The sequence below is a fragment of the Heterodontus francisci genome, chromosome 24 (assembly GCF_036365525.1).
Source record: "Heterodontus francisci isolate sHetFra1 chromosome 24, sHetFra1.hap1, whole genome shotgun sequence".
Lineage (NCBI taxonomy): Eukaryota > Metazoa > Chordata > Chondrichthyes > Heterodontiformes > Heterodontidae > Heterodontus > Heterodontus francisci.
Window position 1 is genome coordinate 61,842,441 of NC_090394.1, and position 22,693 is coordinate 61,865,133.

Genomic DNA, 22,693 nt, shown 5'->3' on the forward strand with positions numbered 1-22,693 from the left:
CTCCAGCCACTGTTGCAGGGGCTTATCGGAGGGCTATCACTAATGCCTGTTTCGTTACCTGGGTACGAGCTGCCTACGGGCACTCAGTAGGCGTCCACAGCTTGCTGGTCTAACTTAAATCAGACCTAAGGTTCAATTTCGATCAGGTCTCAGGTCTACCTGTTCTAGCGTAGGGATTGTTCCCTGTACCCAGTTCATGCCATTGCCATGCAGCTTCTATCCCTAAATGTTAGCTGGATAGTAGCTATTTTAATCAACTACTTGAGAATAATGCCTTCCCGTCAATCATTTGCTTTTTTAAAAAAGTTATCAGTATGAACATGAGACACAGTCAGGATGTAGAAATCAGAAAAACGTTCACAAGGAGTTGCTCATAATCTGGCCTCAGCTACTCATTTCGCCCTTTCCCGACCAAGAAACAGAATTCAGTTATTGGGTAAAATTTACTTCTCTCACCTCTGATAAATTGGCCTACTCCTGCTCCTATTTATGTTCTTATATGAAAGAGGAGTTGAGGTCTGGGGCAGATCAGCCATGATCCTATTGAATGGCAGGGCAGGCTTGAGGGGCTGCATGGCCTACTCCTGCTCCTATTTTACGTTACGTTCCTTTCATTTAAAGAAATTGAAAAAAACCTTTGTTATGAAGTCAGAATATTTCAGTAAAAAATCTGAAAATCAAAAGATAGCTTTTATTCTTTAAACTGACACAGGTGCTATTAGTAGAGAAATGGTGTTAGGGAAATTGATGGGATTGAAGGCTGATAAATCCCCAGGGCCTGATGGTCGGCATCCCAGAGCACTTAAGGAAGTGGCCCTAGAAATAGTGGATGCATTGGTAGTCATCTTCCAAGATTCTATAAGACTCTGGAACATTTCCTACAGATTGGAGGGTAGCTAATGTAACCCCACTATTTAAAAAGGGAGATAGAGAGAAAGCAGGAAATTATAGACCAGTCAGCCTGAAGTTGGTAGTGGGGAAAATTCTAGAGTCCATTATCAAAGATTTAAAAGCAGAGCACTTGGAGAACAGTGGTAGAATCGGGCAGAGTCAGCATGGATTTACGAAAGGGAAATCATGCTGGACAAACCTACTGGAATTCTTCGAGGATGTAACTAGTAGAGTTAATGAGGATGTGGCTTATTTGGACATTCAGAAGGCTTTCGACAAAGTCCCACATAAGAGATTAGCGTGTAAAATTAAAGCACATGGGATTGGGGGTAGTGTATTGCGATGGATAGAAAATTGGTTGGCAGACAGGAAACAAAGAGTAGGGATAAATGGGTCTTTTTCCGAATGGCAGGCAGTGACTAGTCGGGTACCGCAGGGATCAGTGCTAGGACCCCAGCTATTCACTATATATATTAATGATTTAGATGAGGGAACTCAATGCAAGACCTCCAAATTTGCAGATGACATAAAACTGGGTGGGAGGGGGAGTTGTGAGGAGGATGCAGAGAGGCGTCAGGGTGATTTGCACAAGTTGAGTGAGTGGGCTAATGCATGGCAGATGCAGTATAATGTGGATAAATGTGAGGTTTTCCACTTTGGTAGCAAAAACAGGGAGGCAGATTATTATCTGAACAGCTATAAACAGAGAGGGGGGAATATGCAGCAAGAACTGGGTGTTCTCGTACACCAGTCGCTGAAGGTAAGCATGCAGGTGCAACAGGCAGTAAAAAAAGCAAATGGTATGTTGGCCTTCATAGAGGGAGGATTAGAGTACAGGAACAGGGATGTCTTGCTGCAATTATACAGGGCTTTGGTGAGGCCACACCTGGAATACGGTGTGCAGTTTTGGCCTCCTCGTCTGAGGAAGGACGTTCTTGCTATAGAGGGAGTGCAGTGAAGGTTTACCAGACTGATTCCTGGGATGGCAGGACTGATGTATGAGGAGAGATTGAGTCGGTTAGGATTATATTTGCTGGAGTGCAGAAGAGTGAGGGGGGATCTCATAGAAACCTATAAAATTCTAACAGGACTTGAAAGGGAATATACAGGAAGGATGTTCCTGATGGTGGGGGAGTCCAGAACCAGGGGTCATAGTCTTAAGGATACGGGGTAAACCTTTCAGGACTGAGATGAGGAGAAATTGCTTCACCCACAGGGTGGTGAGCCTGTGGAATTTGCTACCACAGAAAGCAGTTGAGGCCAAAACATTGTATGTTTTCAAGAAGGAGTTATATACAGCTCTTGGGTTTAAAGGGATCAAAGGGTATGGGGCGAACGCAGGAACAGGTTACTGAGTTGGATGATCAGCCAGGATCATCATGAATGGCGCAGCAGGCTCGAAAGGCCGAATGGCCTACTCCTGCTCCTATTTTCAATGTTTCAAAGTGCCTCCAAGTTCACAAAAATTCCAAACACAATTAAATTTACATAACTATGACTAGAGACAAACCATAATTCACTGGAAACTTCAACATCAGTGACAGCTCTGCTTAAATAAAACAGGACATTAGGTTTACAAGAACTTTTCTTCTTTCGATTTTTTTTATTGAAGCACAATTATTGGACATAAAAATTCACAAAAAGCACGTTTTAAGTCAGGAAAGAGAATGGGTCTCTAATATAAAAGGAAATCAATCCAAAATGATCAAAGATGATCAAACACACACCCTTTGCAGCTTGCACAAGTTTACCTCAACTAATATACTTCGTGCAAGCATTAGATGCCACTACTTATTTGCAATGTTGATACAAACCTTCCACTTTTCTGCAAAAAAATTATACAAAGCAGATGAAGATTCAACATCTAAATTAATAAAAAAAATTCTGCAGAAACATGAAACTGCACCATTTACACATCAGGGTGATTTTGCAAAGCATGTCAGATGTGGAAAACACCCTCCCCTAAGTTCCTACTGACTCCTACGTGCCAACAGCAGATCCAGGAATTTCATGCCGTTTACCTCATCCACTACTTCTGTGCAGAGACAGACAGATTGAAGGATTATGGTGATCAGATATATAGACTGCGTGGAAATCAAAGTGAGACAGGATTGTTGAACCTTTTCTTGTTTGTATTTTTTTTATTCATGGAATGAGGGTGTTGCCAGTAAAGCGAACATTTAATGCCCATCTCCAATTGCCCTTGAGAATGTGGTGGTGAGCCACCTTCTTGAATACAACAGAGTAGCTAGCTAGGCCATTTTATACAGCAGTGTAGTCAACCACATTGCTGAGGGCCTTAAGTCACATATAGGTCAGAGTGCATAATGATGGCAGATTTCCTTCCCTAAAAGGATATTATTGAATCAAATGGGTTCTTACGACAATCCAGTAGTTACATGGTCGTCATTATTGATACGAGCTTTTTATTCCAGATTTATTTAATTAACTGAACTTAAATTCCCTATCTGTTTTGGGATTTGAACTCATGTTTCCAGATCAATAGTCCAGGCCTCTGGATTACTCGCACAATAACATAACACGAGGCTTCCTTTGTTCAAACTTAAATCGTAAACAAAAAGCAAAGGACAATGAAAAGCCTGCAAATGTATACCAATATGCACATGGAGTCGATTTCATTTTACACTCTTTTTAGTTTTTCCTTTGCTGCTGGCATAGAAGCTTTTTATTTGAGTGTGTGGAATTCAACAATGAAAAATATAATGCTTCCCTACTCTACATGCCTCCAAGTTGACTCTGGTGCAAAGCCAAAGGCTAAGATAAATTCTGGCTAATTCAAAGTTGAACTAGCAAGAATCACAAAAACATTGATAATCACAGGTGCTCTAGATCAGGTCTGGTCATTTCAACTGTTAATCCCATTGTCAAGAAAACCCCACATGCCAAGTGAGAAACATTAATTTAATCAGCTGGAAACTTGCATCAGACTTTTAAAGGAAAAAAATCCTACAGTAACTTTTAAAAAAGACTAAGTTTGCTGACAACACAACCACTAGGTGGCACAGTACTAGCACAGTGCAAATGCAGCCTCTCACTGAAATTTCACGGTCTGTGCCGTTTCAGGCAGTTGCCAGGATTAAAGTTGGCACTGCTCAATTCATCACAAAAAATAAATTCAACCCGAAAATCCCCTCAATGGCTGCCACTGCCACCTCCATCCTACCCCCAACAGTCCCCCGCTTCCCCTGCCATTGTGCTTCTCTTTGCCGCTCCCTCCTGCACCTATCTTCTCGCCGCTGGCTCCCCACTGCCTTCCCTTAGCCACTCACTCTGACCTCGCCGCTCACTCCCCCCTCCCCCCCACCTCAGCTGCTCGCGCCAGATCTCGCCACAGCTCCCCACTACCTCTTCCCCTCAGCTGATCATTCCCCACTCCTCGCTACCCCTCAGCAAGTAGCTGAGGGCGGGGGCAGGGGAGAACAGGGGGTGCGAGTGGCTGAGGGAAGGCAGCGGCATGGCGGGGATCGAGCAAAGTGAAGCAGCGATTAGAGCAGGGATGGTGGGAGGAAGCGAGTACTGTTCGGGTGAATGAAGACGGCTATTGGAGGGGTGAGGATGTCATTGCGTGGTGACGTCATGCATGCGCATTCATATTGGCAGGCTGGCAAATGTTGGCATGCATTGATGACATCCGCAATCGCTCTGCATTGTCGAAAGTCACTTTGTTTGAAAAAACTAGCAGCCAAGATGGCCACTGCAATTTGCATCTGAAACACCAGGAGAGTGAACTGGAGACAAAAGTCTAACAAGACGCCTAGCTAGGACAGTAGCTTGCTCGAAGGTGATTGAACTACCTAAAATAACTTCATTAGCATGCAGTCAAGGCATTCCTGACAATGACTTTGAAAGAGCAAATCCCCAAGTGTAAATTGGCATCCTGGGGCGTGCGGAGTCAATTCCTAACCTTGAATTTCATTAGAAGGTTCCAGAAAAGCTGAAGCAGCCATGTGAATGTCTGTCCATCTTGGGGGCAGCTGGTTTTGTTTTCTTTGGACAAAGAAACAAGCAGAAACTGAGACTGAAGCAGCAGAGAAATCTGTGGGCTTCCCTTTCTCTCTGTTTCTTTTCTCTCTCCCCAGAAAACATAGAGTTTGAAAACAGTCTGCGACCGGGGGACCCTCCAAGCCTACAGACTGCTCCAGCCAGTGACCAGGGGAAGAGAGCCAACTACAATTCTGCCTTCAAGTAAACCCTGAGCAAAGCAGGCCAACCACAAAGTGCACTTTGACCAGCAAGGACTTCAAGAATACAGCTTCAGTTGGAGGACTACCGGATCATCCACTTCACAGATTGTGTACTTAAGTTCCATTTATTCTGGACTTTGATCCAACCACCAAATCTATTTTTCCCTCTGTAATCTATTTTTATGTGTGAGATTGTCATGTGACTGTGTAGTGTACTTTTCAGTGTTTTTAAATCAGGGTTAGAGTGTTAAGTATAATAAATTTACCTCTGTTGTTTAAACTCAAGAAAACCTGTATGATTGGTTCTTTCAAGATCACAGTAAAGGAAAAAGGTAGAAGGTGGTAAGCACAACCACTGTTTAAAAGGAATAAATCCTGTTGCGGTCAAATATGAGGAAGGGCAAGAGGGGAGCCGGAGACCGTTCCCCCCCCACACCCGCCCCCACCGGCCGTAACACTATTGTGAAACCATCTAGCATTGCTACTTCTCACTGCTATTTCACCAAGTTTACACCCTCAGCTATTCCTTCTCCAAACTGAAATCAAATCAACAGAAACAAAGATGAAAAAGTTCCAAGTACATCCCTGAAGCAATGAACATTATTTGGAAGTTCCAGGAAGTCAAAAGCTACTAACTTCTGCTCTGCTATGAAGATCTTGCCTTTCAGTGCCTCTTATCTTTGGAACATGCCCTACTCTGGCTTTCATATTTATTGCTGTAATTTTCATTTCACTGGTAATCAGCAATTCAAATACTTTACTGCTATTTCTTCTTTGGCCTCCTCATCTTGAGACACAATGGGTAAGCACCTGGAGGTGGGCAGTGGTTTGTGAAGCAGCGCCTGGAGTGGCTATAAAGGCCAATGCTAGAGTGACAGACTCTTCCACAGGTGCTGCAGATAAAATTGGTTGTTGGGGCTGTTACACAGTTGACTCTCCCCTTGTGCTTCTGCCTTTTTTCCTGCCAATAGCTAAGTCTCTTCGACTTGCCACACTTTAGCCCCACCTTTATGGTTGTCCGCCAGCTCTGGCGATCACTGGCAACTGACTCCCACGACTTGTGGTCAATGTCACAGGATTTCATGTCATGTTTGCAGACATCTTGAAAGCAGAGACATGGACAGCCGGTGGGTCTGATACCAGTGACGAGCTCACTGCACAATGTGTCTTTGGGGATCCTGCCATCTTCCATGCGGTTCACATGGCCAAGCCATCTCAAGCGTCGCTGGCTCAGTAGGGTATATATGCTGGGGATGTTGGCTACCTCGAGGACTTCTGTGTTGGAGATACGGTCCTGCCACCTGATGCCAAGGATTCTCCGGAGGCAGATGGAATGAATTGAGATGTCGCTCTTGGCTGACATACATTTTCCAGGCCTCGCTGCCATCGAGCTAGGTACTGAGGACTTTTGATACACTCGGACTTTTATGTTCCGTGGCAGTGCGCCATTTTCCCACACTCGCTTGGCCAGTCTGGACATAGCAGCGGACGCCTTTCCCATGCGCTTGTTGATTTCTGCATCAAGAGACAGGTTACTGGTGATAGTTGAGCCTAGGTAGGTGAACTCTTGAACCACTTCCAGAGCGTGGTCGCCGATATTGATGAATGGAGCATTTCTGACATCCTGTCCCATGGTAGTTTTCTTGTGGCTGATGGTTAGGCCAAATTCATTGCAGGCAGCCGCAACCCTGTCGTTGAGTTTCTGCAGACACTCTTCTGTGTGGGATGTTAATGCAGCATAGTCAGCAAAGAGGAGTTCCCTGATGAGGACCCTCTCTACTTTGGTCTTCGCTCTTAGACGGATACGGTTGAACAGCTGCCATCTGATCTTGTGTGGAGGAAAATTCCTTAAGACTTGAACGCATGTGAGAGCAGCAGCGAGAAGATGATCCCAAACAGCGTAGGTGTACTGATATTAAATAGTACTTGTGCCTGAATTACCACCAATTATTACCCATTCTTGTCAAGTAGCAATTCATCTCGAGCAGCAACTAAAGAGTATAAAAATACAGACTTGTATTTATACAAGTGGAACTATAGAGTGGTTACATTACTGGAGTAGTACGCCATGGACTGGGCTAATGCTTTGGAGAAAAGAGTTCAAATCCCATCACAGCAGCAGGGGGAATTTAAATTCAATTAATTAATAACTTTGGAACAAAATGGTAGTCTTAGTAATAATCATGAAACTACTAGATTGTCATAAAAACCCATCTGGTTCACTCATGTCCCTCAGGGAAGGAAATCCGCCATCCTTGCCCGGTCTGGTCTACATGTGACTTCAACAGGTAGTGCTGAAATAGGAACAGGAGTAAGCCATTCAGCCCTTCGTGCCTGTCCCATAATTCAATCAAATTATGGCCGTCCACCTGTCTTAATTCAGTATCCTTTTACACTGTAGTAAAATTCAATCAGATTTAAAATTATTAATTGAGCAAGTTTCTAACGCTTTTTTTGGCGACAGTGTTCCACACTTCTACCTTTGCATGAAGAGGTGTTTCCTTGCTTCTCTCCTGAATGACCTAGCTCTGATTTTAAGGTTCTATCCCATTTTAATGACCTGTCTACATGGACCGTCAAATATCTTTGTACCTCTACCTTTGCTAGCTTTTCACCATTTATACTTGGATCTATCCTTTATTGGCCCCAATGGATGACCCCTACTGAAATCAATGTTCCACAGTTTTGCTCACTCATTAATCTATGAATGTCTCTTTCCAATTTTATGCTCCTGTTCACACTACTTGCTGTCCCACCAATCTTTGTGACATCAGCAAATTTGGATAATGGCTTCCTATGTTATCCAAGTCATTAACAAATATAGTGAATGCTGAGGCCTCAGCATGGATCCTTGTGGGACATCACTATTCACTTCTTTCCAATTTCTGTACTTATCCATTATTCCTACTGTATTCTTCTACTGCCTAGCCAATCACCAAACCAGGTCCATAATGTGCCTTCAATTGCATGCGCTTTAACTAATAGTCTCTTATGTGGAACCTCAGTGAATGCCTTCTGACCTCTTGTCCTAGGTTCCCATCTGTCTCCCCCATCAATTCCTTTCAAAAATCCTAAAATCCTCCATCATTTCTGTAGTATCACCTCATAATTTAAATTACATCCATAGAGATTCCCCTGTCTACTTTAGTTACTTGCTCAAAAAAGTCAATTAGGTTTGTTGGACATTACCTATCATTTACAAATTCTAGTTAGCTCTCTCTAATCAGCTCAAATTTCTCTAATTGATCAATCACTATCCTTATTTATACATTCCAATGACTTCCTAACAGACATACAGGAGATCAACCAGATAGTCAGACAAGTGAATGCATCTGTCTCTTTGCCTCTTGCATCCTCTTTCCTTAAACTAGACAGCACAGTCTGGGCCACAAACCTCTCCACAACTATCCTTACTTTCACATGTTCAACCAGCCCGAGGGATGAGTCAAAGTGGGATTGAGATGGACACGATTTTCTTCAATTTTTCCAAGATCAAATTATTCAGTCCAATGATATGCTCCATTTAGCAGTGAACTTGAGAAGTAATTTCAGAGCCAAAACAGGGAACTCAAAGTAGTAATGGTTGGGTGCCAGATGACCCAGTGCACGAGCAATGCCTCAGTGCAGGTTTTTACAACTCATATCCTCTGGTTTAGAAGCTGTGAGTTATGCATGTGCGCAACCACCCTTTTCTTTGGCAGTCTTATACAAAAGTTACAGATTTATCTTTATGATGAGTGCGGTGTATTAATCAATTCAGTCAATCTGTAGGGAATCTTCTTCACTTGCAATGAAGTCCTGTATGAATATACTAACTTTCTGGTCACTTCATTTGTTCAAATCAACAAGGGTCCATCGAAAAATATTCCAGCAAATAAAAAGTTCTGGACGTGCCCTCACATTCAGCCAATGTGGAGGCCTCAAGGAATATAACTGACTTGCAATTCGAGGGCTGAACACAATGTTTTTTGGACCTACTCACCGGACAGCAAGAATTCCCTGCAGAATGCAGGCGGGTACAGCTCTTGCCCCTAACTGCAAGAGTGCGCATCTACCTACCTTGGTGGAATGGAGCGCTTCCCACAAAATGAGGCTGAAGCAACTATTGACACATCCTGATCTCAACGTGCGATTGCGGCCCTCAGTTCTTGAAGTTCCAGACAGACAATCAGGTAGTCTGGGCCCTGCTCTTGTGAATTCACGTGCTCCACTGCAAAAATATCCAAATCCCAGGAGAAAGCAGACCAACAATGATGATTTACTCTCAGATGGGAAAGGACAATGACCCCAATCATGAGGATTACAAATAGAAAGACCCCCTCACTCCACAATCTAGCAGAATCACAGGGATCAAGTGCACTTTGCTCCCACCTTTATACTCATATCAACCCCACTGCAAGTACAATCATGGCAAGAGATTACAATGATTCAATATACTCCTGCAAGCACAGAGTAATCACCATGTACAACGGCTTCAAATAGATGTGTGAACATAAATTTTTGAAAATACAAATAGAAAAAAAAACTTGTAACCATCTAAAGGAATATCCTAGGCTACAGAGTCAAGAAAAATAAAGTTTCCAAATCTGATCCATGCTGTTCCAAAAGTTTCAAAAAGGTCAGAAGCTTATTGCTGCAGATATAAATCATAAAAAGCAATAACGTCAAATTTGTCTTGCAAAGGCTCAACAGCTTGAGTTTATAACTAAATCTAAATTGCCCTATTAGTTACAATTAAAACATGCAGGTTTCATTTCTTAAAAATAAAACTAGGTTTAACAACTAACAAGTAGCATTTAGCAATTTGGATTTTCACATTTTGGTGTTGCAAAGATTCATGAACCCAACAATGTACATGAAACAGTCAATCCATGTAACTAATGCGATTAGCAAATCCATCACATGGTACAACCAAATCAAAACTGAATACTATATTTTACAGTGGAAATAAATATACCTTTTGTAGGCTCATTATCTGAAATGTGGCATTAATAACAGAGGAATCAAAATCTCCACATAATCTATAGTCACTGCCTTTTCAGCATTTAAAGCAACAGACTTCTGGCAGCAATTCACAGCCAAGCAATATAACAGTGTGTCTACTGGCTGCGATTTATATTAGCATCTACTGACCTCAGGCCAGTAGCATTGTATCACTACAGTACAAGCATTAGCTGGTTTTTAAGAGACATTAAAGTTAGTGATATAAATTGTACTTTGGTTTCTACTTTTTACTTTCAAATGGCTACAATATGGAGGTTGGGGAGAGGGGGGGGGTGCGGTGGGGGGGAAAGAAGATGATGGCTGCAAGATTGGAAAAATAACATGCAGTTAAGTCAAAGTTTTGGATTCAGGTATAACACAAAGTATCATTTAAAAATCTCCCAGCATGTGCAATTTCCCAAGACCAAAAATTTTGATTTTTGTGTTTTTTTTTTAAATCCCGCATTTAGGGACAATTGGATCCAGATACTGTCCATTCTTATTTTTGAGCCGCACGTGCCTTAACGTTATTTCATGAGATGCTTCAACACTAAGTCCAACACCAATTACAGACCAAAATTATATGAGTACATCTTCCCAGGCAGTCCCTTGGGACTGACTTCCACTCCAGTTCAGTGCGTTCCAATATGGCTAAACACTCCGACATGCGACCTGGAGTCTGTAACACATGTGGGGCAGGTGGTGTTTAAAGAATTGGACAGGCGAGTTACTTAGGGGGCTGTGTGCTCCTTCCACTGCCTGGACCTGGCTTCCGCATGCTCCTGTCGAAATCTCACAAGGTGCTCGGTACCTTCCCAAGTGCACCTTCACCACTTGGAACTGTCAATGCACAGGAATTCCCATGGGTCAGTGGGTACGTTGGACTTCAAGAACATTTCGATAACGTCCCTAAAGCGTTTCTTCCGTCCTCTTGGGAGTCTTTGGTCATGGCAAAACTCAGTAAAGCAGTTGCTTCGGGAGCCTGATGTCAGGAATGCAAGTGATGCGGCCCACTTAGTGAAGCTGGTTTTGGGTGATTAGCACCTCGATGCTGGGAATGTTGGCTTGGGAGAGGATGCTAACATTAGACTGCCTATCCTGCCAACGAATGTGAAGGATTTTGCGGAAACAACGCTGGTGATATTTCTCCAGTGCCTTGCGGTGCCTGATGTAGATTGGCCAAGTCTCCAAAGCATAAAGGAGCACAGGGATCGTTGCTGCCCAATACATCAAGACCCTTCGACCTTGGCTTGAGGCCCTGGTCCTCGAATACTCTTTTCCTCAGTCGGTCGAAGGCAGAGCTGGCACAGTGAAGGTGGTGGCGATTTTGTCATCTATGTCTACCTTTGTTGACAGGAGACTCCTGAGATATGGAAAATGGTCTACATTTGTCAGGGTCTCACCTTGGATCCTGATCAGAGGATGACGTTGTGCCAAGAGGGTGGGTTGGAAGAGGATCTTAGTTTTCCGAATGTTGAAAGTAAAACCCATCCTCTCGTTTGCTTCAGTTAAGGAGTCAACGACGGCTTGGAGTTCAGTCTCCGAGTGAACACATGCACAAACATCGTTCGCGCACTGAAGCTCAATGACCGAGGTTGGAGTGACCTTTGTTTTGAAGTGGAGGCGACCAATTTCAAGATGGGAGACAAATCTAATTGCGGTAATTACAGGGGAGTATCCCTGCTGTCTGCCACAGGGAAGATCACAAGGAGTCTCCTCAACTGCCCCCCCTCCAGTGGCTGAAGAACTCCGCCCAAAGTCACAATATGGACTTTGCTCACTGAGAGGTACTAGAGAGATAGGATCTTCACTGCGTGACAAATCCAAAAACAATGTAGGGAGCAGCACCAACCGCTGTACATGGGCTTTTTTGACTTCACGAAAGCCTTTGACTCCATCAATTGAGTGTTTATGGATAGTCCTCCTCAAGTTTGGCTGCCCTCAGAAATTTGTCATGATCCTTCGCCTACGACAGGATGACATGCAAACTGTAATCCTTACCAATGGGACCACCACAAACCCTATCTCAGTGAAGAATGGCATTAAACAAGGTTGTGTCATCGCACCAACCCTCTTCTCCAACTTCCTCTCTGCAATTTTGTACTTCCCCTCCAATGAGTTCCCCACAGGAGTGGGGATACAAGTATATACTACTTTCCTTGAGGTATAACTTTTATACTTTGTACAAGAGGAGGATGCACAACATTTATGACACAGGAAGTATTATGGCCAACTCTCCCAGTCAGTTACAGAACAGCACTGTCGAAACACCCACCTGCAGATCACCTGCACAACCCAGTATGAGGGGGCAACTGAAAGGAATCTCAAAATGAGGGAATTTCAAAATAAAATTCCCATCACTAAACCATGCTCTTTTATTTAAAAAACTTATGCCAATTTTATGTTGTTCATTGATCCAAGTTCATAAACTTAGTAGAGCATAATCTGCAACCAGGAAGATCTTTCTTACATTGCCAGCTATGAATCTCACTCTCACTGTTGGAACACCTGGCACCTGTTTACACCAAACAGCTCATTTTAATATTTTGGGAGGATGGATCCCATGAGCAATCCAAGAAATCTCCATGTAGGCAATATTAATTCCAGTATAAATATGCTAACATTTTCTTATAGTGGAGTTAAGGATCTTAAGCAGATTTAAATCTTTGGGATATACCATATGTTGAAAATCAATTGTTTTGTTCCCTAATCCATCATACAAGCTGCAACATTCATTATTAACAGTCATGAACTACATATTTTTTACTCCAGTTCATGAACAGAACCCAAGAACATGTTACTAATAGTAATGCTTTTCAATCAAGGTCAGAAATTCACAGCAGCACTAAACTACTAAAATGTTAAACAGGATTCTAAACTACCAATTCCTCAAGCGAATCTGTACACATGACATGCAGATCATCACTAATCACTGTACTAATCTTTGTACAGTGAAAATGTAAGCAATTCATTAGTTTAAGACTAGCACAAATACTTCTATATATTGTAAAACCCACTGAAACTTGATGCTCAAATGTCCTACCCTTTATTTTCATGGGCAGTGCATATGCATTCCACAGAGAATGGGAGCCACACAAAGTTTAAATGAATGCTGCCAGTAATTCTCAAATTGCTGATACTAACAGATGTTGCTGTTCTGATTAGGATTTATAATCCTAATATAGTCGGAAGAATAGAAAGACAAATCATCTAAAAAAGAGAAACTTCAGAGTGCTTCGGTGCAGAGGGATCGGAGTATCCTCGTGCATGAAATCTCAGAAAACTAGTATGCAGGTACAGCAGGTAATAAGGAAGACAAATGGAATTTTGGCATTTATTGCTAAAGGAATAGAGTATAAAAGTAGGGATGCATTGCTGCAACTGTACAAGGCATTAGTGAGACCGCACCTGGAGTATTGCATACAGTTTTGGTCCCCTTGACTTCAGGAGGGATGTAGTTGCATTGGAGGCAGTTCAGAAGAGGCTCACTAGATTGATTCCAGAGATGAAGGGTTTGTCTTATGAAGAGAGGTTGAGCAGTTTAGGCCTTTACTCTCTAAAGTTTAGAAGAATGAGAGGAGATCTAATTGAGGCTTGTTCAAGAAGGGGAGTAGGGACAGCCCTGGTAATTATAGATCTGTGAGCCTTACTTCGGTTATGGGTAAAATGTTGGAAAAGGTTATAAGAGACAGGATTTATAATCATCTTGAAAAGAATAAGTTCATTAGCGATAGTCAGCACGGTTTTGTGAAGGGTAGGTCGTGCCTCACAAACCTTATTGAGTTTTTCGAGAAGGTGACCAAACAGGTGGATGAGGGTAAAGCAGTGGATGAGGTGTATATGGATTTCAGTAAGGCGTTTGATAAGGTTCCCCACGGTAGGCTATTGCAGAAAATACAGAAGTATGGGGTTGAAGGTGATTTAGAGCTTTGGATCAGAAATTGGCTAGCTGAAAGAAGACAGAGGGTGGTGGTTGATGGCAAATGTTCATCCTGGAGTTTAGTTACTAGTGGTGTACCGCAAGGATCTGTTTTGGGGCCACTGCTGTTTGTCATTTTTATAAATGACCTGGAAGAGGGTGTAGAAGGGTGGGTTAGTAAATTTGCGGATGACACGAAGGTCGGTGGAGTTGTGGATAGTGCCGAAGGATGTTGTAGGGTACAGAGGGACATAGATAGGCTGCAGAGCTGGGCTGAGAGATGGCAAATGGAGTTTAATGCGGAAAAGTGTGAGGTGATTCACTTTGGAAGGAGTAACAGGAATGCAGAGTACTGGGCTAATGGGAAGATTCTTGGTAGTGCAGATGAACAGAGATCTTGGTGTCCAGGTACATAAATCCCTGAAAGTTGCTACCCAGGTTAATAGGGCTGTTAAGAAGGCATATGGTGTGTTAGCTTTTATTAGTAGGGGGATCGAGTTTCGGAGCCACGAGGTCATGCTGCAGCTGTACAAAACCCTGGTGAGGCCGCACCTGGAGTATTGCGTGCAGTTCTGGTCACCGCATTATAGGAAGGAAGCTTTGGAAAGGGTGCAGAGGAGATTTACTAGGATGTTGCCTGGTATGGAGGGAAGGTATTACGAGGAAAGGCTAAGGGACTTGAGGTGGTTTTCGTTGGAGAGAAGGAGGAGGAGAGGTGACTTAATAGAGACATATAAGATAATCAGAGGGTTAGATAGGGTGGATAGTGAGAGTCTTTTTCCTCGGATGGTGATGGCAAACACAAGGGGACATAGCTTTAAGTTGAGGGGTGATAGATATAGGACAGATGTTCGAGGTAGTTTCTTTACTCAGAGTAGTAGGGGCGTGGAACGCCCTGCCTGCAACAGTAGTAGACTCGCCAACTTTAAGGACATTTAAGTGGTCATTGGATAGACATATGGATGAAAATGGAATAGTGTAGGTCAGATGGTTTCACAGGTCGGAGCAACATCGAGGGCCGAAGGGCCTGTACTGCTCTAATATTCTAATGTGGTATATAAGATGCTTAAGGGGATTGGACAAAGTAGACAGAGAGGATGTTTCCTCTTGTGGGGCAATCTAGAACAAGAGGTCATAGCTTTAGAATAAGGGGTAGCAAATTTAAAACAGAGTTGAGGAGATATTACTTCTCTCAAAGGGTCGCGAGTCTGTGGAATTCACTATCCCAGAGTGCAGTGGATGCTGGGACATTGAGTAAATTTAAGGAGATAGACAGATTTGTAATTATTAATGGGTTGATGGGTTATGGAGAACGGGCAGGAAAGTGGAATTGAGGCAGAGATGAGCTCAGCCACGATCATGTTGAATGGCGGAGCAGGCTCAAGGGGCTGAATTGCCTACTCCTGCTCCTAGTTCTTATGCACCAATAGCTAATGATAGCCCTTTCCAAACCTCTGCAGTAAAGCATGGCTACCCAACCAGACCTGAAGACATGTCGGGTTCGGGTCGGGCCAGGTCTGGCATTCTGGCTCGGGTCAGGCTGGACACAGACACAGTGCTGCCTTGCTCAGGGAGGAAACTTCTGCACGATTCTACAGGAAAATCTGCTGCTGAAACGGAGGATCACAACATTTGGGCAAGGTATGTTTGATATAATTGACCTTATTACAGGGGTCGGGTCAGGTCAGGCGCGGGAAAAAAAATCAAAGAACTTGGGCCCGGATCAGGTTCCAATTTCATACCCGAGCAGGCCTTTACTCTGCAGGCCACAAAAGTTCCAACAAGACCACACTAATGAGTAAAAACTATAAGCCCAAGTTGACTCGAGTTGCCTGGATTGAGGCCTGAAGATTTTATACTCCTGATTTATAGCATCGGAGCATCTCCCGACAACAAAGAGCGATCGCCAACTCATAAGTGCATTCGAACATTTGCCAGCTTGCAAGAAGTCATCCACACATGTGGGCGGTGACGTCACCACGTAACGACGTCCAACTGTTGCCTCATTCCTCAATGACTACAATCACCGCCTCCATCAAAACACCACCCCGCCATTCCCCCCCCCCAAATAGTACGCCGCTTCCTCCCACGATCGCCGCTCGTCTTCCCTACTCCTTCCCACAATTGGCACCTCAATTGCCGCAATCAGTTTCCCGCCACCCCAGTGATCGCTGCTTCCCTTCACTCCTCCATCCCACTCCCGACTGCTCGGCCCTCCATCCTGCCTCTCCCGACTGCTCGCCACTTCACCCTCCTCACTCCAACCCACCACTTCTCCGGGCAGCGAGCGAGCGGCAGGAGCGAACAGCGAGCAGATGGGCACGGGAGAGAACGGTGGGATGGAGTAGTGAGCAGTCAGGAGCTGCGGGATGGAGCGGCCTAGATAATGTTCTCTTCTTTCTTCCAATTCTAACTTAGCATTTGAATCGGACTTATCCTTGTTGCTTTCCTCAGAACGCTCTTGGACAATCTTGGCTACAAATACTTTGACACGGTTATCAAATTGAAGTAGTACAAAGTTTATGCAACTATAAACAAATGAATCTCATTATCTGCTCTGGTTGAACACTTTTCTTCCCCCCCCCACCCCACCCCTTCGCCACCCACCCCGCGTCCCTCATGACTTTATTGGTCAAATATTAGAGTCTTGTTTGCAGTGCTGATCAAATCTGTGCATACTGCCTGTTCCAATAGGCTCAGAAATGCTTCAGTCCAAGAGAAAATAAAATTTGCCACACACCATAGACAGACATGACTAAAGTTCTGGAATGTCGGAATGTCTGTGGTGACTGCTACATATATTGCAGGTTGAATCACAAGTCTGGGCACAAATACTCTGTGAATGGCCTTTCACCACTGAAGTGCTATCTGTTCTAATTTCAAGTTCACACTGCAAAACAAATCTAATTCTGTACCTGGCTTTTCCTCCTTTTGTGAAATTTACCACTTTAAATCTGAAGTACATCAGAGCTTTAATTTCAGGAATGGAATAATTATTGAAGTAAAACTGCCAAGCACTAAAAATGTTCTGATGCAAAGTCATTGAGCAGAAACGTTACTCTGTTTCTCTCTCCACAGATGCTGTCAGACCTGCTGAGAATTTCCAGCATCTGCACACAGTATTTTGCTTTCATATTTATTCTTTAACCAATACCTGAAAAAAGTCAGCCAGGTCACCAATAGACCTTTCTGTTCTTCAAATAGTGCCACTGGATCTTTTACATCCACCTGAAGCTTACTATCTCACCCAAAGACGCAAGCTGCAACAGTGCAGCATTTCCACAACACTGAAGTGTTAATCCTATATATTGCATCCAACTGTCTCAAGTGGGACTTGAACATACAACCTTCTGACTCAGAGCCAAGAGTACTACCAGAGGAAAGGTACTAAAATTAATTTTAGCATTTCTGGATTAGGGAAGAAAAAAAAAACCAATGATAAGGATCACCAGGCAACAATCCCTTCCAGAAATATGCCCTTGAGGGCTTCAGATGAGGACATAATTAGCTCAATTGTGTGGCTTAGATGTCAACCATGGTCATGGGGAATAAAACTGGAAATGGCCACTGTAGTCCATCTAACGGACCCCAAATTCAAAAAAAATCATTCCACCTTCTCATACTTGCTTTAACTGCATCTTTTGCCACAAAATAACTAGTTGTCTCTTGAAGCTTTTGATGTTATCCACAACCATTATGTCTTTCACACATTCACCACCACTTTTTAAACTGGATTTACTTGCCCCTGTTAACATCTTGTGATTATTCTAACTATGCTAAGTTGTCAGCCATAGCTCAGTTGGTAGTACTCTTGCCTCTGAATTAGAAGATTGTGGGTTCAAGGCCCACTACAGGCCTTGAGCACTAAAATCTAGAGTGACACTCCAGTACATACTGGGGGAATGCTGCACTGTCAAAGGTGCTCAGATGAGACTTTAACCCAAGGCCTCATCTGCCCTTTCAGCTGGACAAAAAAGGTCCCATGGCACTATTTCGAAGATGAGCATGGGAGTTATCCCTGGTCAATGTTTACCCCTCAGTCAACATCACAAAAACAGATTATCTAGTCCTCATCACATTGCAGTTTGTGGGAATTTCCTGTGTACAAATTGGCTGTTGTGTTTCCTACATTACAACAGTGACTATGTTTCAAAACTTCTACATTGGCTGAAAAGTGCTTGTGCTGTGGTCACAGAAGGCACTAAATAAATTCAAGTCAGTTTTTCTTTTAATCAATTTATTAGGGTTCAGCTTCTTTGTATCCATAGAATCTTGATAAATTCTCCCTTTCTATTGCCATACCCCTCTCCCATTTTCCCCAGTCTACACTCCCTCCCCTCACTTCCACAACATTTTCTCCAGTGGAAGTATTTCCAGCTTCCTTACACTGGTTAAAAATAATTCAGGTGCCTTATCTTCCCATCATTTTAGCAGCATCCTTCTAAGTTTTTCATAGCCAGTTATCACTAATGCAGTATGGTGACTACAACTGTCTACAGGTATGCCAAACCAGAGCGATCAATACTGTAGTTTACTAACACTTTAAATTCCCAACACTCAATTATTTATTTAGAGATACAGCACTGAAACAGGCCTTTCAGCTCACCGAGTCTGTGCCGACAAAATGACAATTACAACAGTGACCAGACTTAAAAAGTACTTCACTGGCTTTAGCCCACATTGAGACATTGAGGTTGTGAAAACCACTATATAAATGCAAGTTGGTCTTTAATTCCCTTGCTAAGGCTCCTCAACCTTGCATTTCTCTACATTAAACATTTGCCCACATTAAACAATATTTGCTTCGTCAGTCCAATGCCCCTATTATCTAGATTCCTCTCTTAAACCACTTGCAACCAATCAGCAAAGTTTTTTCTGTCATCACTTTCAAATCACTTATGCACAAAGTAAACAATAATGGCACTAGAGTAACCTGCTAAGCATCACCTTTCATTCTTATACAGTTCCATGAAAAACTACTTTGTTCCTCTGATTGACTGGATTGCTGATCGCCCCAGAAGCTTCCCCCCAATTTGGTCCCAACTGAACTCGTGTGGCACTCAAAAATAAAGTAGTCCACGAACATTCACAGAGCTCATTCAAGAATGGACATTTGAGTAAGGTAGTGGTGGGCTGCTAACACAAATGTATCAGAATGCAACACCTTCAGAAGAGAAAATGCAAAGAATTTGGGTGAAAACAATTATATGTAGGAAAGAGGAGGGAAATCAACCAACTATCAAAAATTGATTCCTTACTGCACCAATTACACCAATGTACTTTTCCATGTTTTCTAAAACCAACTGATGAAGCAGCTTAGTTATATGTGGAAGTAGGGCATGCTTTAAACTCAAAACCTGAAAAATTATTCACAAAGTCCTTTCTACTTACAAGTAGGATTGAGCTGCTTTATCAGTTGGCCTTTGAAAGCAACAAGTATATTTATGGAATGAGAACAAAGTCATATTGTGACACAAAAGCAAAATACTGTGGATGCAGGAAATCTGAAAGAAAATGCTGGAACATTCAGCTCATATTGTGACAGTTCTTGGAGAATGACTCAAGATGTTGCAAAACCTGCCCCAGAAAAAGCAAAAATTATATGAAGAAAGATTAGTGGAAGTCACATTCCATTTTGGTCAGCCTACTTAATAAAGTAATCAAATCAAGGTACTACAATAAAACTTCTCAATTAGTCTTTTTTTAAATAACCAAATATCTAGGACTCTGAATAAAAAGCTCGTCATTTTTGCAGAATATATTTAGAATTGGGTGCAAACCACAGGCTAGACAAGTAAAGAAATGCTCACAAAATCATCCAAACCCAATAAAAAAAGTAAACTAGCAAAATGAATTTATGAAATTTGTCATGCAGAAAGCAGTTAAAATGTTTGCATATGAAAGTGAAAAAATAAAATAGGCATTACTTGGTCAAGCAGCACAGTTTGCTTTAAGCAATATGCACAATGAAAAATTGACATAATTAACAGAATACAGGAAACACACAGGTCAGGCGCATTTGTGGAAGGAGGAACAGACTAACTTTCAGGTCAACGACCTATCAGAAGAACTGGAAGATCTGAAACGAGCAATTTTTAAGCAAGAGCAAATGGGTAGGGAAAGAACAAAAGTCTGTGATAGGGTGGAGGGCAGGAGTGTTAAAATGACAAAAGAGATGACGGTGAAAGGCAAAATGAGTTGGCTAATGAGACATATAGCAACAAGAGATAGATCCAGAGGAGATAAAAATAGTTACAGCAGAATAGCAGAGGAGGGGGGAAAAATGGAAAATCTGGCTAAATTAGGAGGCCTCCCTTGGCTCAGTAGTGGGGCAGATGAAAGGCTGGTAGATCACAGTGGTGTGAACCACCTGCTTGCCCTGTACAGCTTTCTAGCACCTGCATTATTTTGCTTTAGTTTTGATGTTTATTTCATTACCGCGTCTCTCCCAGGAACAACCCACATTGAAGAAGTTCTGCTCTCGTCTCCGATGGGATTCTCATTTATCTCTTTCACCATGTTCAACTTCATTGCTTATGACTTTGAATTTGCATGCACACTGTTCTCTCACTTTACTCTCTCCTTAATACTCAGGAATAGGCAAGGTAATTTCTGCAGGCATCAAGACACCAAAGTCTCCAGTGGGTCGGGGCGGGGTTAGCGAGAGAGGGGGTCGGGAGAGGGGGTCGAGAGAGGGGGTCGAGAGAGGGGGTCGAGAGAGGGGGTCGAGAGAGGGGGTCGAGAGAGGGGGTCGAGAGAGGGGGTCGAGAGAGGGGGTCGAGAGAGGGGGTCGAGAGAGGGGGTCGAGAGAGGGGGTCGAGAGAGGGGGTCGAGAGAGGGGGTCGAGAGAGGGGGTCGAGAGAGGGGGTCGAGAGAGGGGGTCGAGAGAGGGGGTCGAGAGAGGGGGTCGAGAGAGGGGGTCGAGAGAGGGGGTCGAGAGAGGGGGTCGAGAGAGGGGGTCGAGAGAGGGGGTCGAGAGAGGGGGTCGAGAGAGGGGGTCGAGAGAGGGGGTCGAGAGAGGGGGTCGAGAGAGGGGGTCGAGAGAGGGGGTCGAGAGAGGGGGTCGAGAGAGGGGGTCGAGAGAGGGGGTCGAGAGAGGGGGTCGAGAGAGGGGGTCGAGAGAGGGGGTCGAGAGAGGGGGTCGAGAGAGGGGGTCGAGAGAGGGGGTCGAGAGAGGGGGTCGAGAGAGGGGGTCGAGAGAGGGGGTCGAGAGAGGGGGTCGAGAGAGGGGGTCGAGAGAGGGGGTCGAGAGAGGGGGTCGAGAGAGGGGGTCGAGAGAGGGGGTCGAGAGAGGGGGTCGAGAGAGGGGGTCGAGAGAGGGGGTCGAGAGAGGGGGTCGAGAGAGGGGGTCGAGAGAGGGGGTCGAGAGAGGGGGTCGAGAGAGGGGGTCGAGAGAGGGGGTCGAGAGAGGGGGTCGAGAGAGGGGGTCGAGAGAGGGGGTCGAGAGAGGGGGTCGAGAGAGGGGGTCGAGAGAGGGGGTCGAGAGAGGGGGTCGAGAGAGGGGGTCGAGAGAGGGGGTCGAGAGAGGGGGTCGAGAGAGGGGGTCGAGAGAGGGGGTCGAGAGAGGGGGTCGAGAGAGGGGGTCGAGAGAGGGGGTCGAGAGAGGGGGTCGAGAGAGGGGGTCGAGAGAGGGGGTCGAGAGAGGGGGTCGAGAGAGGGGGTCGAGAGAGGGGGTCGAGAGAGGGGGTCGAGAGAGGGGGTCGAGAGAGGGGGTCGAGAGAGGGGGTCGAGAGAGGGGGTCGAGAGAGGGGGTCGAGAGAGGGGGTCGAGAGAGGGGGTCGAGAGAGGGGGTCGAGAGAGGGGGTCGAGAGAGGGGGTCGAGAGAGGGGGTCGAGAGAGGGGGTCGAGAGAGGGGGTCGAGAGAGGGGGTCGAGAGAGGGGGTCGAGAGAGGGGGTCGAGAGAGGGGGTCGAGAGAGGGGGTCGAGAGAGGGGGTCGAGAGAGGGGGTCGAGAGAGGGGGTCGAGAGAGGGGGTCGAGAGAGGGGGTCGAGAGAGGGGGTCGAGAGAGGGGGTCGAGAGAGGGGGTCGAGAGAGGGGGTCGAGAGAGGGGGTCGAGAGAGGGGGTCGAGAGAGGGGGTCGAGAGAGGGGGTCGAGAGAGGGGGTCGAGAGAGGGGGTCGAGAGAGGGGGTCGAGAGAGGGGGTCGAGAGAGGGGGTCGAGAGAGGGGGTCGAGAGAGGGGGTCGAGAGAGGGGGTCGAGAGAGGGGGTCGAGAGAGGGGGTCGAGAGAGGGGGTCGAGAGAGGGGGTCGAGAGAGGGGGTCGAGAGAGGGGGTCGAGAGAGGGGGTCGAGAGAGGGGGTCGAGAGAGGGGGTCGAGAGAGGGGGTCGAGAGAGGGGGTCGAGAGAGGGGGTCGAGAGAGGGGGTCGAGAGAGGGGGTCGAGAGAGGGGGTCGAGAGAGGGGGTCGAGAGAGGGGGTCGAGAGAGGGGGTCGAGAGAGGGGGTCGAGAGAGGGGGTCGAGAGAGGGGGTCGAGAGAGGGGGTCGAGAGAGGGGGTCGAGAGAGGGGGTCGAGAGAGGGGGTCGAGAGAGGGGGTCGAGAGAGGGGGTCGAGAGAGGGGGTCGAGAGAGGGGGTCGAGAGAGGGGGTCGAGAGAGGGGGTCGAGAGAGGGGGTCGAGAGAGGGGGTCGAGAGAGGGGGTCGAGAGAGGGGGTCGAGAGAGGGGGTCGAGAGAGGGGGTCGAGAGAGGGGGTCGAGAG

General features: G+C 45.2%; 1 protein-coding gene across 1 annotated transcript in view; it reads right to left on the reverse strand.

Annotated features, from left to right (window-relative positions):
• Positions 1 to 22,693, reverse strand: part of clec16a (C-type lectin domain containing 16A) — a 302,517-nt gene that overhangs the window by 144,910 nt on the left and 134,914 nt on the right. The gene's annotated exons all lie outside the window — the stretch shown is intronic.